Source organism: Pan paniscus, chromosome 13 (genome assembly GCF_029289425.2).
Source record: "Pan paniscus chromosome 13, NHGRI_mPanPan1-v2.0_pri, whole genome shotgun sequence".
NCBI classification, from domain to species: domain Eukaryota; kingdom Metazoa; phylum Chordata; class Mammalia; order Primates; family Hominidae; genus Pan; species Pan paniscus.
The window spans coordinates 39,385,003-39,400,037 of record NC_073262.2 but is presented as its reverse complement, the minus strand read 5'-3'; the positions used below and the strand labels follow the sequence as shown (position 1 = coordinate 39,400,037).

Here is a 15,035-nt window from a genome sequence, read left to right as displayed (position 1 = left end):
TGCCCACCGCCCCCACCCGGGGGCCATGTGAAAAGCAAACCTCTCAAGGCCTAGCGGAGGAGGCAGGGGAAAGGTTCCCGAGTCCCTGCCATGGCTGCTGCTGCTGCCTCCGCGGCTGCTCTTGCAGCCCCAGGGACTCGGGAGCCAGCCACAGCAGGCCTGCCAGGAGCGTGGTACTGCTCTCTCGGGTGGCTGGCGCCGGTGCCCCGGGCTCCCCCGGCCGCCCCACGGCCGCATCCCCCGGCCTTGCACCAAGAGAATTTTCAGCTTCGACCAGTTGGTAAAATGTAGGTACATTTTCCCTGTGGTACCAGAAAAAGCACAATGGGAATATTAAAAAGAAAGTTGAATGACTGTCAGTGCCACGGTCCCCCAGGATCAGATTTACACACGTTTTGATTCCTGAGCCTTAGGCTGCCAACAAATCTTTGTGTGCTTTGAAGTTTTTTGGTGTTTTGTTTTCTTTTGTTGCTGTGACTAGGTGCAAAGGGTGACTCTGTTGAGCTTGTTTTTATAAAGAAACTTAAATTATTGGGACTATCATGCTCCGTGTGTAATTGTCCTGGGATAGTAAGTTAACTAAGTAAAAGGTGAAGAAGAGGTGCTTTCCAAATTAGGATTAGTGAACAGCAAATGGTTTTTCTAATAAAATTTTCTAAATATATATATATATATCTTCATGGTTATAGTTTACCTAATTGTAACTGTAAGAAACCTTTTTTAGCTTAAATGTCATTGATGACAAAAACTTTTAAATGAAAAGATGATTAAACTCAAACTGAAAGTCTACCCATTTATAATATGTGAAACAAGATCTTCTAAGTAATAGGATACCAGTCTGACAGGAATAATTGGACACGTCTCAATTTCTAAAAATTTGGCATATTTGGCTATTTTTAGGGCATTCTGTTATGATTTCTTCGTCACATTTTGATGGAGTACGCTCGTCTTTTCAAATACCACTCTGCTTTTATGCCTGGAAGAATATGTCTTTAAATCATGGATTCTATAGTCTGTAGTAGACATAACTGTGATCAGAGATAAAATTCTAGGCCCATTTCTGAGGTTTACTTGTTAGCAGAATAAACTTGGGTTCTGAGGAAATATCTGAGTTTTGATCATTTCTTCAGGGTCTGAGAAGACTATGGTGGCTTAATGATCTTCTGTATTCCATAACTAGTACACCTAGATACAGAATTGACATAGATACATTCAGGTCCTGGAGGAAATTTGTGGTATCTATTAAAAAAATGAAAATTGCCAGTCATGTAGTAGTCACCTGTAGTCCCTGCTACTCAGGAGTGTGAGATGAGAGGATCACTTGAGCCCAGGAGTTCAAGGCCAGCCTAGGCAATATAGCAGAACATGGTCTCAAAAAAATAAATAAATAAATACACAGCCTTGGAAGGCAAGTCCCCTGAGATCCCCACAAAGTTCCTGTAACATATATTGCCAGCTGCCAGCATAGTATTTTCCAGAACTTAAGAGTTAATTGATAAATTATACAATCGATACTTTCAGATCTTGGGTGATTTATATAGAGAAAGAGCTGTTGAAAATTTAGGAATCTTCTACATTTTCTTCCTGGCTGTTGGATCCCTCCATGAACCTCAGTTCGGTTTCCTCATCTGTAAAATGAGGATGATAATGCTTAACTTAGGGAGTTATGAAAATTAGAGATAAATATATAATAGTGGCCGGGCGCGTTGGCTCACCTGTAATCCCAGCACTTTGGGAGGCTGGGCGGGCGGATCACCTGAGGTCGGGAGTTGGAGACCAGCCTGACCAACATGGAGAAACCCCGTCTCTGCTGAAAATACAAAAAATTAGTCGCTCATGGTGGCGGGCACCGGTAATCTCAGCTACTCGGGAGGCTGAGACAGGAGAATCGCTTGAACCTGGAAGGCAGCGGTGAGCCGAGATCAGGCCATTGAACTCCAGTCTGGGCAACAAGAGCGAAACTCCATCTTAAAAAGAAAGAAAACAGAAAATTAGAGGTAAAGTATGTAAATCCCCTAGCATTGTGCCTGACACAGTTTGTGCAATAAATATTAACTGTTATTTTCATGCATATTTAGAGAATGGGTTTGTTGTTCATATGCTGAGGGTGTTGTTGCAGCCTTAGAACACATTCTGTTACTGAAGAGTACCATGGGTGTATTAATTTATATAGTGACTTAAGCACAGTTTGCGGCTAGTTATTTTTGATTAGCTTATGGAAGTTTTTTTGACTTTGAATTAAAATGCGAGTGTCTGTGGAATACATTTCAAATGGATTATTGGGAATAAAAATTAGTGTACTCCATGTAGTGGTTAACTATTGTAATATCTTTTAAATTTTATTTAGCTGTTAAATGTTTCAAGCTCTAGTTTATATACTTGCTATCCATATTCATTGTGCTACCAGATGACATTTGAACTGTTTAATACAGAGTTAAGATTAAGCAAATCATTTGAAATTGTTACAACCATATGTGACTACAGTTTTGTTGCTGTTCTTTTTAATTCTCCTTATTTATCAACACTTGAGTGTTTCTTTTCTGTGAAACAACTTGTGAGAGGTGCTATTCCTTTCTCTTCAGAGGCATTTCTGAAAATTTACTGAGTCTTCACATATAATAGTGTTCTTGGAATTTGTATAGTTAAACAAATTTAAGGTTAGCATGAAGACAGTTATATTATGAAGTCTTTCTGACAGGAATGTCCAGTCAGGGTTCAAGACAAGCTGCACCTTATGCAAAATAACGAGGTGAGGTATATATATGGTGGGCCTCCGAAGTCATTGAACCTGGTACAAATGGGTGCTTCTCCAAAGAGGTCTTACATGACAGTAGCAATAGAAAATTATATAAACTTGAAATAAGCTTTGTCAAATATTATGCAGAAGATGTGCATTGCCATGCCTTGCAAGTAATAGGGTTTTTTTTCTTCTTTTTTGAACTGGTACTTTAGTATACCTAATTACATCCATTTGAGTTAGTATTAAGTTTTAATTTCTCAGAAATAAAGTAGTGAAAATTGGTAGCAGTTTTGTTTTTCCCATTCTTGAGAATATTACAGTGATAAACAAGGCTTGATAGGTTTGTAAAATACTATTGCTATTTGAATTAAAAAATTTCACTATTGACTTTCCATATTCTATTGTAAATAAGTTGGGGAATTAGTGTGTCAAGGGGTGTGGTAACAAATGGTAATGTAATTTTCAAATTGCTATTGCAGCACCAAACCACAGAATCAATACTCTGTCTTTATAACCACATTTGCATATAGGGATAATAATTTATTTCTTATAACTTAAGATAACTAAAATGAAGGGCCAGGCGGGGTGGCTCACACCTGTAATCCCAGCACTTTCGGAGACCGAGGCAGGCAGATCACAAGGTCAGCAGTTCGAGACCAGCCTGGCCAGTATGGTGAAACCCTATCTCTACTAAAAATACAAAAATTAGTAGGGCGTTTTGGCGGGTGCCTGTAGTCCCAGCTACTCGGGAGGCTGAGGCAGGACAATCACTTGAACTCAGAAGGTGGAGGTTGCGGTGAGCTGAGATTGCACCACTGCACTCCAGCCTGGCGACAGAGCAAGACTTTGTCTCAAAAATAAATAAATAAGTAAATAAATAAATATGAGATGGCTGTTGTGAAGAGAAGGAAGTCAGTTTTTTCTCAGTATAATTGTAAACTTTAAAAAAAATTAAATCATCTTCCACTTAATCCCCGAGACTTCCCATAATGTTTAGTAATACGGACATGTGCAAAGAATTAAATCGTATAATTAAACAAAATTTTGTCAAGTTAACTTTGCTTCTCAAATAAGGAAGTTATATAATTAAACACATTTGCTTGTACCTAATGAGACGTTAGCATCAACATGACTGTATATCATTTCCAGAATTTAATTCAATTAGTTATTGGCTGAGGGATGAAATAGAGATGAAACTAAATCCTGGCCTAAAACTAGTTTTGTACCTTATTTTCCAGCAATTTGGTTTTTTTATATCTAGATTTTATCTTTACTATTTTCCCTCATCTTACCCATTCTTAGTCTCCATACACACCTATTAACTTTAATTTCTTTTTCTGAGAATTTTGAAAGCCCTATAGTTTATGATCTTTTTTCCCTCTTTGCCTTGTGAATTTTATATTTGTGAGTTTTTTCCAAATTTCTACCTGTCAGCTCACTTCTTTAGGCAAGTTGTAAGGTTTTTGAGCCCCCTTATTTCATTTTTTATTTTTTTAAGAGACAGGGTTTCACCCTGTCACCCAGACTGGAGTGCAGCGACTGGATCATAGCTCACCACAGCCTTGAACTCTGAGGCTCAAGGGAGCTTCCCATCTTATGCTCCCAAGTAACTACGACTACAAACTTGTCACTAGGACTACAGGCATATGGCTAATTTTTTAATTTAGTAGAGACAGGTTCTTACTGTGTTACCCAGGCTGGTCTCCCACCTCCTGGGCACAAGCAATCCTCCTGCCTTAGCCTGCCAAAGTGCTGGAATTACAGGCATAAGCCACTGCACCCAGCCTATTTCATAAATAGTAGATTGCACAGCATGTTTAAATCATGTTTGCTTTACTAAAGTTTTTATCTACAACTCCCTATAACAACTTCATCTGCAAAAGAAATTAGGTAGAGAAAATAAACTACATTTGTTTTTATTCTTGACCATTCTCGAGAGGGAATAACTTGATATTGTCTGATCTAAGCGTTTAAAATAGTGAATTTGACTTGTCACAACATTAGTTTGATGAAAGACAAATATAAATTACTTTTGTGGGTTAGTTGTACAATTAACTTTGCTAACCTGTCCTATAAGGCAGGGGTCCCCAACCCTTAGGAGCTGGGCCACACAGCAGGAGGTGTGCAGTGGACCGGTGAACATCAGCACCTGAGCTCTGCCTCCTGTCAGATCAGCGGTGGCATTAGATTCTCATAGGATTGCAAACCTTACTGTGAACTGCGCATGCAAGGGATCTGGGTTGCATGCTTCTTATGAGAATCTAATGCCTGATGATCTGAGGTAGAACAGTTTCATCCCATAACCATCCTCCTTACCACCTGCACCATCTGGGGAAAAATTATTTTCCACCAAACAGGTCCCTGGTGCCAAAAAGGTTGGGGACTGCTGCTCTTAGGACAGAAAGAAAGAAGTTCCATAACTAGAGTAAAATATCACCTTACAGTATGAGGTAGCTTAACTGTGGATTTACTTTGTTACCTTGCCCCTCAGTGGGGAGAGAAGCTCTGGAATTTAAAACAAAAAACAACAACAAAAAAAAACAAAGTCTTACTGTTGTGAAGTCAAAATTCTTTGTACGTGTATGCAACATGTATGCAAAACAATAGCTAAAGTGAGCATTAGTCTGTCTTTTTTTTTTTTTTTTTTTTTTTTGAGATGAAGTCTTGCTCTGTCACCCAGGTTGGAGTGCAGTGGCGCAATCTCGGCCTACTGCAACCTCCACCTCCCAGGTTCAAGTGATTCTCCTTCCTCAGCCCCCCCAAGTAGCTGGGACTATAGTCACAAGCCATCATGCCAGCTAATTTTTGTATTTTTAGTAGAGACAGGATTTCGCCATATTGGCCAGGGTGGTCTTGAACTCCCAACCTCAAGTGATCTGCCCACCTCAGCCTCCCAAAGTGCTGGGATTACAGGCGTGAGCCACCATGCCCAGCCTAGGCCTTCATTTTAGTGAACCCTTATTTTATTTTATTTTATTTTATTTTATTTTATTTTATTTTATTTTATTTTATTTTACTTAGACAGAGTCTCACTCTGTCGCCCAGGCTGGAGTGCAGTGGTGCAGTCTCAGCTCACTGTGACCTCCGCCTTCTGAGCTCAAGCAATTCTCCTGCCTTAGCCTCCCTAGTAGCTAGGATTACAGGCATGAGCCACCGCACCCGGTGGGTTCTCATTTTAAAAACGTTCTTGGGAAAGATGCTTCCTTCATACAGAACTACTGAGTATCTGTTTGTTTTTTACTGGGAACAACCCAAATGTCCTTCGCTGCGTGAATTATTGAACTGTGATACATCCATACCATGGAATACTACGCTGCCTTAAAAAAGGAACAAACTGCAGTCACACCTTGTTTAACATTAGGGATAAGTTCTGAGAAATGTGTCATTAGAGAGTTTTGTTGTGCCAACATCATGGAGTGTGCTTACACAAACCTACATGGTATATAGCCTTATAGATATCTAAGTTATATGATATGTATGGCCTGTTGCTCTTGGGCTACAAACCTATACAGTATGCTACTATACTAAATACTGTAGACAATTCTAACACCATGGTTAAGTATCTGTATATGTAAATAAAGACAAGGTATGGTAAAAATAAGGTGTAAAATATTTTTAAATGGTATACCTAAGGCACTTACCATGAATGTGGCTTGCAGCACTGGAAATTATGGTAGGTGAGCCAGTGAGTGAATGCAAAGGCCTCAGACATAATTGTACACCATTGTAGACTTTATAAATGCTGTATACTTGGGTTCCACTAAATTTATAAAATATTTTTCTATCTAAAAAATTAACTTGTTTGCAGTAACTTTTTACTTTATAAATTTTTAAAAAATTTTAAAGTTTTGACCCTTTTTTAGTAACAGCTTAAAATAGACATATTATAGCTGTACAAAAATATTTTTTCTTTATATCCTTGCCCTATAAGCATTTTTCTATTTTAAAAGGTTTTGGAGTTTGTTTTTGAGACGGAGTTTTGCTCTCGTCACCATCACCCAGACTGGAGTGCAGTGGCACGATCTTGGCTCACTGCAACCTCCGCCTCCTGGATTCAAGCGATTCTTCTGCCTCGGCCTCCCAAGTAGCTGGGTCTACAGGTGCCCACCACCATGCCCGGCTAATTTTTGTATTTTTGGTAGAGACGGGGTTTCACCATGTTGGCCAGGCTGGTCTTGAACTCCTGACCTCAGGTGATCCGCCCACCTTTCATTGATTTGTATGTGTGTCTTTATGCCAGTGCCACACTGTTTGATTATGTACCTTTGTAGCAAGTTTTGAAATGAGAGCTCCAATTCTGTTCTTCTTTTTCGAGTTTTTTTTTTTTCCTTTTTGTCTTTGGCTATTCCAGATCCCGTTTATTATTCTATATAGTTTAGGGTCAGGTTGCCAGTTTCTGCAAAGAAGCCAGCTTGGATTTTAATTGGGATTATGTCAAATATGTAAGTCAATGTGGATAGTATTGCCATTTAAAAAATATTAAATGAGAAATTTTAAGAAATATTTAATGATTAATAAGAATGATAAACTTATTGCAAGTTTACATGATACCATATTTTATACAAAATAACTTAAAAAAGAAGAATCCCATTGTTTTAACATTTTTGCAAATTTCCTTAATGTCTGGCTTAACCGAAGAAGATGGCTGGGTTCACATACCTGCTTTTGCATTCACTCTGATATATGTGGTTTGGGTTGAAATATAAGAAGACAATTTTGGCCAAACGTAGATACAAAGATAAAAAGGGGAGGACCTCATGAACCCTTTGAAAGGATCTTGGTGACCCTGCAGTGGTCCTCAGACCACACTTAGAGAACCACGTGTTGAATGGAAACAAGTATGTGTTTGGAAACTCAGAGACCTAATTGAAATTCACAGCTCTGCCTCTTAACAACTGAACAAGTTAAGTTACTTAGCCTCTCAGTCTGTTTCTTCATTTATAAAATGAAGATAATGACATCTCCTTTTAGGGATTTTGTAAGGAGGAAACAAGATAATGCCTGTAAATGTTTTGGTATGTGGAAACCGCTAAAGAAATTATGCTGTTTTCATTCATTTATACTTGTCGACCTCTCGCTATAGGATTAGCTAATTTTTTTTCCAGTGAAAGGTACAAATAGTTGGGAAATGAGAGAGGTTGGAATTTTAAATATACTTATGTAGTAAAAACACATCATATAGACATTCAGCTGTCAATTGTTGACTCCCAAAAAAGGACACCAGAAAAAATGTGTTGATCAAAGTTGTATTTATTAGATTTACTGGAATAGGGGCAAACACAACTTGACAAAGTCTTAGTAGTCTCAACATGAAAACTTTAGTTTTTTATAGTGGTATTTACAGTGAGCTGAGCTGTATTCATATAGTTTCCTATTATCTGGCCTTTTAACTACAAATGTTATTGAACAAGTAAAGGAAAGGGAAGGGCTAACAAAAAAAGGTAAAAATTTCCAGAAATGGAGGAATAAAATTAGTAGCACCTTTAAAACCATTTGCCACTCACCCTAATCCCACTATCAACTGTTGAAGAATGAAAGAAACTGCAAAAATTCTCCATTAAATTAGAGCACAGGGCCAGGCATGGTGGCTCACTCAGGCCTGTAATCCCAGCAGTTTGGGAGGCTGAGGCGGGCAGAATACTTGAGGCCAGGAGCTCGAGACCAGCTTGGGCAACCTGGCGAAACCCTCATCTCTACTAAAAATACAAAGAAATTAGCTGGGCATGGTGGTGCACTCCTGTTAATCCCAGCTACTGGGGAGGCTGAGGCGTGAGATTCGTTTCAACCCCAGAGGCAGAGATTGCAGTGAGCTGAGATCGTGCCACTGCACTCCAGCCTGGGTGATAGAGTAAAACTCTGTCTAAAAAAAAAAAAAAAAAAAAAAGAGCATAGTGCTTTAGCATGTATTTTCCCTGTTAAAATTAATAAAATGTAAATAACCCCACCTCCTTAATGATTCCATAAATACTGACCCAAATCATATACAGAGTTCTAAAAAATAAATTCCTGTGGTTACAACTCTGTATTATTCCAATGGTAATTTTAATTTTGAATGTATCTGCAAAACTAAAGTGATAGGATTGTTGCCCACCCAGGACATTATGGATTCACTCAGCATTCATTCATGAAATATTCGTCGATAATTTACTATATGCCCTGTACTGCCTATATAAAGCAGAGAGTACTTGCCCTTATGGATTTTATTTTCTAGTGAGTGAGACAAAGAATGAAATATTTATGTATACTATAGTGTCAGATAGAAACTATTGCAATGATTTTAAAAAAGGAGGTTGAGGTTAGAACATGATGGAATGGAGCGTAGGGCCTGTTTTACACAAGGTAGTCAGAGCAACATCTCTTGACATTCAAGCAAACACTTGAATGAAATGAAGGAAAAAGCCATGAGATATATCAGGGAAGAATATTTTGGATGGAAGGAACAGAAAGTACGAAGGCCATGAAAGAAGTACACACTTGGATGAAGTTGCAGGTACACTTGTTTACTGAAGTTCAGCAGTGTTTTCCTGTAGACAATTGGGAATTAAAATAAAAAGTACATAAAGAATACTGGAGGTGTGGTTCTGGGCTGTCAGCTAGGTGTATTCATTAGTTACATGAATCATTCCCACAGTAGTCTCTTCATCCCAAATGTAGTGGATTTGGGGGGACACTTGTGACGTCTAAACCCCAATCTTTAATCTCCATATATCAAGGATTTCCTGTCTTCTTAGTGTTTAAACAAAAGATGCCATAGTTTTTCTTAAACAAAAGTACCTGTGTTTAGACAGACTGATAAATCTTAGCTATTAGAATGTGAGAAGTCATCCGATCCAACCTCAGTGGTGTGGGACGCATCCAGGGGCAATCACCTGGGCAGCTTTTCCTAAAATTGTGTGCTTTTCCTTGTCTGTCTTCTTCCAGGGGATATCAGAATAGGGGAAGAGGAGATGCCTGGCTCATGCCTTTCGAGCAAGTGCCTGTGGGTATGTGAAATCAGGCAGATAATGTTTTTATTCTTTGCTTGAACTATTCTAGTGACAAGAGCGCATTCCTAAGAGAATGTTTGTCTCGACATTGTATTTCTTTGTTTCAGGATCTGAAGATTACCAGATAAATTTTTGTTCTGTTCTCTTTTTTGTTCTTTTTTTGGATATAGGGAGGAAGGGGATAGGCAGGGGAGAGGAAATCGACCTGGTCCCAGACACAAGTGAGATGTTATCCTAAAAGTGCATCAGTATCAATGTCACCTGTGCCCTCTTCCCTTCCCTTCCTCTCCACCCTGAAGAGAATAGAATAGATGGGATGGGAATAGGGATGGGAGACTTTGTTTGCACTCAAGACCCTCCAGCCTGGCTCAGTTGTGCTAAAAAGAGGAAATGGTGGACAAGTAATTCTATAAATGTCCTCAGTAAGTAATTATCTCCCCTTTATATTCCCCTTGGCTGTTTGGCACCCTTCTTAGGCTTATCAGGTTGTATTACATATTGTTGCTAAGATGCTAGAACCAGTACCCAAAGCACATGAGATGTTATCACAGAGCCAGGCAACCAGACCATGATGTTATCTGTGTGATTTTAGTTTTTGTCTTACTCAGGATGGTTTGACCGCAGAAAAGAAATGGTTACGCTGGAGTGCAGTGTCACTATCTTGGCTCACTGCAACCTCCACCTCCTGGATTCAGGACATTCTCCTGCCTCAGCCTCCTGAGTAGCCAGGATTACAGGCGTGTGCTACCATGCCTGGCTAATTTTTGTATGTTTAGTAGAGATGGAGTTTCACCATGTTGGTCAGGCTGGTCTCGAACTCCTGACATCAAGTGATCTGCCTGCCTTAGCCTCCCAAAATGTTGGGATTACAGCCATGAGCCACCGCGCCCAGCCAAGAAATATTTTGAAGGACATTATAAAAACCTTTTTTTAAGATCATTTTAATAAGTTTATTTGAGAAAGAAGATGGTCAGATTGGTTTTGTCTCGAGTAATTTTGATAACTCCTCCATCTTTTGAACTCAGACACCTATCATATTGTTCAGTATGCTTGACAAATTATAAACATTTTGGTGGAAGGCATGGGATAGAAAACTGAGCCTGTGTAGAACTTAACTACATTTCTAAAATTAAATTAATTTTTTAGAACTTTTTTTAAGTAGCATTTTTAAAAATCAAAACAGTACATGCACATAGAAATCAGTATGGTGGGTCTGCATTTGACTATCATTCTCATCCTCTGTTTTATCATCAGGATTCATGAGTTACTTGAAGAGAATGTTTCTAGCACCAAAAATCAAATGAATTTTTTTAATGCTTCCATCAGTTTATCAGAATTATGTCACATTGTTACTTCTTATGACTGTCTTCGATTTTTTTTTCTGGAGTTTCTAATTGTCTTTTTTTTTTTTTTTTTTTTTCTGGTTGACAAACAATAGTGCACCATCAGCATATCCTCAAGATTATCCAGTCTGTGTTTCCATGAGATTTTTCTCCTGGAATCTTATGTCCCGCTCACAGGTCTCATTCCTTCACTGCCCTACTAGGTTGAATCAACTGTTTGCTGAATCTTATGGCTCCTTCTCTTGTTTTTTACATTAATTTGTCTAGGTAATAGTCTGAGATATTTTCCCGAGGAAGGTTGCTTAGGAAATAAACCTTCTGAGAGCTTATATGTCTGTAGTCTTTTTTCTTTTCTTTTTTTTTTTTTTTTTCTTGAGACAGAGTCTTGCTCTGTCGCCCAGGCTGGAGTGCAGTGGCACGATCTCGGCTCACTGCAATCTCCACTTCCCAGGTTCAAGTGATTCTCCTGCCTCAGCCTCCCGAGTAGCTGGGACTACAGGCGCATGCCACCACACCCAGCTAATTTTTGTATTTTTAGTAGAGACAGGGTTTCACCATGTTGGACAGGATGGTCTCGATCTCCTGACCTCGTGATCCACCTGCCTTAGCCTCCTAAAGTGCTAGGATTACAGGTGTGAGCCACCGCCCCAGCCTGAAGTCTTTTTTCTGACATCAGACTTGATTGATGCATAGAATGCTAAGTATAGAATGATGTTCCTTTTGTACTTAGACATATTTCTAGTGTCTTCTAACATCTAGATTGCTGTTAAGAGACCTGTTGCCAATCTGATATTTCATTTTATTTTGAAATTTTCCAAACGTACACAAAATTTGATAAATTACTCAATTTTACAGTTAACCTTTTGCTCTTTTTGCTTTCTGCCATATTAATCCATGTTTTATGCATTTTAAATTAAGTTGCAGGTATTATAATAGTATACATCACCCCTAAACACTTGGACATGCATATGATTAGAGTTGAATGTTTGATTGCTTTTTAAAGGCACATATGCATTTAGAAAAATGCACAAATCATAAATATGTCGTTCAATTAGTTTTTGACAAATTGTATACATGTCTACAACCCATACATCCATCGAGATATAGAACATTGCTGTCACCCAAGAAAGTTCCCTCATTCTCTTTCCCAGTCATCGCCCCCCGACCCCATACCCCAAGAGGCAACAACCAAAATTTCCGATTCTTTTCCATCGTATATTTGGCTGTCTAGGATTTACATAAATGAAATGATACAGTATATACTCTGTGTAGGGCTTCTTCCATTCAACATGTTTTTCAGATTTATCCATTTTTGCACATATGAATATCCTTTTTATTACAGAATCGTATTTTATTATATAAATACACAGTTAATTTTTCCTTTCTGTTGATGGCTTCCGGTATTGTTTCTATTTAGTAATTTAAGAATGTTTTAAATCTTCGAATAAGAAATACCTGCTAACATGCAGTGCACAAAAATCTACTTTCTTTATTCCTAGTTTTTGAAATTTTGTTAATACAAAATTCAGTCAATTTAATACTGTCAAACGTTTTATGATTTCTTGTTCTCAGTAATAAGAGCAGGAAGAAGATTATGTAAAGTCATCCCCTTTTTAAAAAAGTTTTGAACATTTGTATTGAAACTAGAATCAACCTTTCTAACTCTTAATTGACTTTAGGTAAATAGGTGTTTATATTAATTAGGTGTAATTAAGTATGTATCTTTCCTAGAATGCATTTATATGCATATGCAGCATATGAAGTCATTTAATTTTGAAGAACACATATTGTATGGTTTTGTTTTGTTTTGGTTTGTTTTTTTAAAAAATGGGGTCTTGGCCAGGCACGGTGGCTCACACCTATAATCCCAGCACTTTGGGAGGCTGAGGCAGGTGGATCACCTGAAGTCAGGAGTTCTAGACCAGCCTGGTCAACATGATGAAACCCTGTCTCTACTAAAAATACAAAAATTAGCTGGGCGTGATGGTGGGTGCCTGTAATCCCAGCTACTCGGGAGACGGAGGTTGAGGCAGGAGAATCTCTTGAACTCGGGAGGCGGATGTTGCAGTAAGCCGACATTGCGCCATTGCACTCCAGCCTGGGTGACAAGAGCGAAACTCTGCCTCAAAAAAAACAAAAACAAAAACAAAATGGGGTCTTGCTATATTGCTGAGGCTGAACTGAAACTCCTGGGCTCAAGGGATACCCAGCTTATATAGTTCCTTTTATGTGATAGATTCACAGTGGGCAAATCCAGAGACAGAAAACAGGTTAGAGTTTACCAGGAGTTGGGGGAAGGAAAAAAATAGTTATTCCTTAAATGGAATGGGTGTTTTACGGGGTAATGAAAAAGTTTTGAAACTAGAGATAGCTGGTAGAGACAAACATTGTGAATAGACTAAATACTACTGAATTGTACCTTTAAAAATGGCCAATTGTGTTTGATTTTCACCTCATTTAAATAAGAATACATTACATATGTATTACCCTTGACACAAAGATGTGTAACTTTTGTATTATAAATTTTTCTTTGTTCTTTGGTAAAGATTATTGTCAGTTCTACTTTTCATAGCTTTTGGAATGGCAGTTTATATTCATAAGACCCAAGTTTAAAATCTTTTCATGATCTGGAATGTCTTTTCCAGCTGAAGTTTTGTTAAGTCCATATGATAAATTACAAATGAAATATTTTGGTTGTCATTCTATGTTACACAAACTATTTTTTTACACACTCCACAGCTTTTTGTGAGTGTTGATTTTCTTTTTTAATGAATGCTGATTTTGAAAATTAAAGAAAGGGTAAAGCGTGTTTTTAGTCTAGCATTTAAGTTTTATTTGTGATATATGGAAATTTCTTTATGCCTTTTCTTAGGCAAGCAGCTTTCATACAGCTACTCTACCATGTTTTTGTTGCATTTACCTTGCTACTGAAATGGAGAACCCAATGGTAAAATAGGTGGCAGTTTAAGAGAATTGACTTAAATGTTAAGTTTGTATCACTTGTACTTCATTAGCATTTAACACCTATACTGTAATTTTAGAAAGGGCTTATCTTTTCTCATGTCATTTTTTTCTTGGCTTATTTGGCATTTGTGAAAATGCTTACAGAAATACTGGTCCTACGATAAGGGGTAATTGGTGTTCTTGTTTGTGAAAGTCACATCAAGATCACAGAAATGGCTACTGATTAAATTGTTTCCATCATCAAAGATATACCTCTGCTCATGACTTAGTGGAGATCTATTTGAGTCAAAATTTCAATATAAAATATTGTACCTTCTTTCTTTTTTCTCCTCTTTCTACTTGTCCTCCTCTTATAAAAGTTCAACTTTATGCTTGTATCAAGTATAAATCATTTTAGGAATCAAGTCAATTAATGTGCCTTTATCCCCAAAATTTAATGGGTTTATTAGGGAAATTTTCAAAATGGATAGCTTGTCAGGCATACTACAGTTATACTTCGTATTTTGTTCAGACTTTGTAATGTTCTTAGAATTGTTAGTTGCTTACAGCAAATTACATATGCACTTAGAAGACCTTCTGTCTTGACTCAAGTCATGAAGGTTAAGAAAAAAATAAATCCATCCACCAGTGGACAAGGGACCTATACCATGTAATCCAAATTTGTAAGTTATATATAGACAGGTGGCTGAGGAAATCTATAATTTCCTCATTGATAATAGTTTTAAGATCATAGGCACAGAGTAGTGATTCCCTGCCATTCTATCGTTAACACTTTTATCTAGCCAATGCATGGCAGTAGGTTAGTAGGAGATGCAGGCAAACTGACAAGTTTGTTTTTCCTCATAGAAAATTAGAAACAAAATTAGAAGTGGGAGAGGCTGCCCGCTGTAGCTGCACTAGCAGCAGGAACTGATAACTAAAATCAAAGAAGGAAAGAGAACTATAAAAGGTATTAAGTAGTTTAAAACTATTCGGGACCATTTAGCACAGAATAAATTGTCC

General features: G+C 37.9%; 1 protein-coding gene across 50 annotated transcripts in view; it reads left to right on the top strand.

Annotated features, from left to right (window-relative positions):
* The window catches only part of R3HDM1 (R3H domain containing 1), a 190,251-nt gene that overhangs the window by 490 nt on the left and 174,726 nt on the right, over window positions 1-15,035 (top strand). The window lies entirely within an intron of this gene.